A 4,550-nucleotide genomic window follows, 5' to 3' on the forward strand; every position below is an offset into this window, starting at 1 on the left:
GATGTGCCTCCATCCATGTGCATGGGATGGGCACATGGCAACATGCACCTGCTCTCCCCCAAAAGCACAAATGCACACATGCTGTTTCAGAGGATAAGCATGTCAGGAGTCAGAGTCCAATTACAGGGGTGGGAGGGATCCAGAGAGCAGATTCACCTCACAGTCTGAAGTCAAATTGCGTGGGGTGTGGTAAACAAGAGAGGGAAAGTCGAGCAGCATGTGTGAGTCCCGTTTTCTGCCTGAGGTGAAACAGGAATGTCGCCTTGCCACCACAGAAGCCTCCTTACCTGGGGTGTGTGGCTGTTCCTGCTAAGCGGAAGCGGCAACGGCAGGTTCCGGTGAGATCTCGTGATATTTCAGTGAGATCTCGTGATATTTCAGCAGAAGCTTTCAAGATCTTGCCAGACACTTCTCTGCTACTGGTGGAGGTGGTGGGGTGGGCAGGGTGCCCACTGGATTTCTGCATCTTGGGCTTCCACTGCCTCAGCCTGCCTCATAGGTGGGCCGGCCCTGAAGTCAAGTAACAGTCCAGCGACACACACACAAGGAACTTGTTCTGACAGCAAAGAGGTATGGCATGCCAAGTTGCTGGATTAAGCAAGATCTTCCAGCAATTTCCCCCAGGGATGGAAGGGGTTTTATCCCGCAGTCTTCTAAGTCATACCCTAGGCAAAGCTGTTGATCATTGGAGCTGTCCAAGGCAGTGGATCTACTTATGAGAAATCAGCTCCTCCTGTGTCGCAGTGGCACTGTGGTCTAAACCACTGAGCCTCTTGGGCTTGCCGATCAGAAGGTCGGTGACGGAGTGAGTTCCCATTGCTCTGTCGCAGCTCCTGCCAACCTAGCAGTTTGAAAGCAGGCCAGTGCATGTAGATAAATAGGTACCGCTATGGCGGGAAGGTAAATGGCATTTCCGTGCACTGCTCTGGTTTGGCCAGAAGCGGCTTAGACATGCTGGCCACATGACCCGGAAATCTATCTGTGGACAAACGCCAGCTCCCTCGGCCTGAAGCAAGATGAGCGCCGCAAACCCATTGTCGCCTTTGACTGGACTTAATCGCCCAGGCGTCCTTTACCTTGTTGTTGTTATTGTTGTTGTTTAGTCGTTTAGTCGTGTCCGACTCTTCGTGACCCCATGGACCAGAGCACGCCAGGCACTCCTGTCTTCCACTGCCTCCCGCAGTTTGGTCAGACTCATGTTCGTAGCTTCGAGAACACTGTCCAACCATCTCGTCCTCTGTCGTCCCTTTCTCCTAGTGCCCTCAATCTTTCCCAACATCAGGGTCTTTTCCAAGGATTCTTCTCTTCTCATGAGGTGGCCAAAGTATTGGAGCCTCAGCTTCACGATCTGTCCTTCCAGGGAGCACTCAGGGCTGATGTCCTTCCAGTGAGCACTCAGGGTCTCCTCCAGCACCATAATTCAAAAGCATCAATTCTTCGGCGATCAGCCTTCTTTATGGTCCAGCTCTCACTTCCATACATCACTACTGGGAAAACCATAGCTTTAACTATACGGACCTTTGTCGGCAAGGTGATGTCTCTGCTTTTTAAGATGCTGTCTAGGTTTCTCATTGCTTTTCTCCCAAGAAGCAGGCGTCTTTTAATTTCGGGACTGCTGTCACCATCTGCAGTGATCAAGGAGCCCAAGAAAGTAAAATCTCTCACTGCCTCCATTTCTTCCCCTTCTATTTGCCAGGAGGTGATGGGACCAGTGGCCATGATCTTGGTTTTTTTGATGTTGAGCTTCAGACCATATTTTGCGCTCTCCTCTTTCACCCTCATTAAAAGGTTCTTTAATTCCTCCTCACTTTCTGCCATCAAGGTTGTGTCATCTGCATACCTGAGGTTGTTGATACTTCTTCCGGCAATCTTAATTCCGGCTTGGGATTCATCTAGTCCAGCCTTTCGCATGATGAATTCTGCATATAAGTTAAATAAGCAGGGAGACAATATACAACCTTGTCGTACTCCTTTCCCAATTTTGAACCAATCAGTTGTTCCATATCCAGTTCTAACTGTAGCTTCTTGTCCCACATAGAGATTTCTCAGGAGACAGATGAGGTGATCAGGCACTCCCATTTCTTTAAGAACTTGCCATAGTTTGCTGTGGTCGACACAGTTAAGTTAAGCTATTTTGAAGGTAGCTTAACTTGCATTCTCTGAGCCCAGGCTGTTAAGTTCTTATGTTCTTACAGGAGTTGCAGTCTGGAAAAGCAGAGACTGGAAAAGCACCCAGAAAGCACTTCCAGGGAGACAATGCTTGTATATTGCCATGTCCCCCCTCATCTGTAGGGCAGTCTTTCCCCAAGCTGGTAAGCTCCAGATGTTCTGAGCTATAGTTGTTGGCTGGGGCTGATGACGCTTTAGTCCAGAACATCTAGAGAACATCTGGATGTTGCAGGGGCTAGAGCAGCGGTGGGGTGTCTGTGAGCCTCCAGATGTTGGATGCCAACTCGCATCCACCCCAGCCAGCATGGCCAATGGGGAGGAATGATGGCAACATCTGGAGGGCTACAGGCCCCCCCTCCTCCCACTTCAGGAAATACCAGTACGACACCAGTGGAGCAAATGGCAAATGCAATGGCAGCATAAAAAATGGCCGTTCTTGCCCCAGGGAGGGCCTGGTAAGATGTGGGAGCTGCTCATATTCCTGCCTTCAGACTCTCTGGCCATCTGGGGACACTCAGAGCTCTACGCAGACAGAGTTAACATCAAGGCTGGTTTCATTCAATTATGCCTTCTAAACCGGATAAAAAGGAAAAGGAGCATGAAGACCAGTGTTGAATTCTTGGAAATGGCTCTCCAAGGAGCCAGAGAGGTTTCCTTGCTCAGAGGAAATTCTAGGCAAACACGGAGACTTATGCTCGGTTTCCTCTGCAGCTCAGCTTGCCTCGGCTCTGCAAGGTTCCTACCTGAACATCAACAGCCATGTAATAAAACCTTCAGCAGCCGTCGGATGGCAACAAAGTGGGGATCTGGTTCTTCCTCCTTTCCAGATTTCTCTCCCTGCTGCTTTAATTCATTGCTTTCAAAATAAAGCAGACCAAAATGCAGGTTTATAATTGGTTCTCCTGGACATGCAACTCCACTAGAGTTATTATCCTCCTTCTCATTGACCGCTTCTACTTTCCTTCTCAAAGCACTTTGACCTGATCAGGCATGGATGTAGGGCAGGGGAAGCTGTGGCCTTCAAAAAGCTGTAGGGACTCCAGCTCCCATTTGCCCAGGTAGCTTGGCCAGTGGTCAGGGAGGGTGGGAGTTGCAGCCCAGCAACTTCTGGAGCAACCCTGGATGTAAAAACAATGGGTCAAGCCCAACTGAGTTAGAGCAGACTCATGGAAACTAATATACTTAAGGTAGTTGAGTCCCAATGCCTTCAATGGGTCTACTCTGAGTAACATTAGTATTGGAGACAACCCAATTAAAACTATTGTATCTCTAAAACCAGTGTCAAATCCAATAGTGGTACAGACTGGAAAAACGAGAAACCAGAATTGACGGATTAGACATCTGAAATCTTAACCGATGTTCAATTCACATAAATTCTTTGGGGGAAGCTGTGGGATGGTGTTAAATGGATGTAAGTTTATCCTGCAGATTCACAAATCTTTAGCAAGGCAAATGGAGATGGATTTTCTGCAAAGGAAGGGGGAATCAATCTGATCTCCCTCCAAACTTTGTGCATCAGCTTGAAAATGTTGATAATAATCATGCACCAAAAAAGCAAACCATTTTATTTCAGCCCCGCTTCTCTCTCTCCCTCTCTGTCGTACACCCCCATTGGGGACCTCCCTCAATAAACATAGCTATGACTCACCATCATATTTACTTGCATTTTCTAAAATGCCGGGCTATTCCTTTTTACTCTGCTCTCCCAGCTGCCTAGACCCATCCAACATTTCATCCTGTGAGCCTGTCAGGAGATGCCATAGGCACCACCACCTCACATGCAACTCATTCGCAAACAACTAAGATGTAGCATGCAGAACTCCACAGATGATAACGCCTTCTTGAAAGCAAACAAACATTAGGCAAGCTTCATTTATGGCTATTTGCCCCTCACTGTGTGAATTACACACTGTGTGTGTGTGTGTGTGTGTGTGTGTGTGTGTGTGTGTGTGTGTGATACGGATCTCATTGGTTCCTTACAGTTCAACATAGTTCTACATGGCCCTCAATCTCGGTGGTGAGAGATTTCGGCACACATCTTGGATTTGCTTCTCACTGGAGACAGTGATGTTTTCGTGATATATGGCTTTGTTTACACAAGCTGGCCATAAGTTGAAAGGATTCACAGCATTAGCACTACAGTAGCTTTTTGCTCCCTGAAATGTACTCGGAGTCGAGAGTGAATTTCATGCTCTTTATTCAGCTCATAGTCATCAAGGAGAAGAGGAGAAGAAGAATGGCTCTTTTCCCAAAACCATCTGCTTATATACATTATTTACACAATGGGCCTTGCGTGATTGGCTACTTCAGGGCTACACCTGTGGGCCAATTATATTGTGGATTGACTTGTGCTTGGGGTGCTGTGCTGTGCTAGAAGAAAT

This window comes from Zootoca vivipara, chromosome 5, assembly GCF_963506605.1.
Source record: "Zootoca vivipara chromosome 5, rZooViv1.1, whole genome shotgun sequence".
Classification (NCBI taxonomy): domain Eukaryota; kingdom Metazoa; phylum Chordata; class Lepidosauria; order Squamata; family Lacertidae; genus Zootoca; species Zootoca vivipara.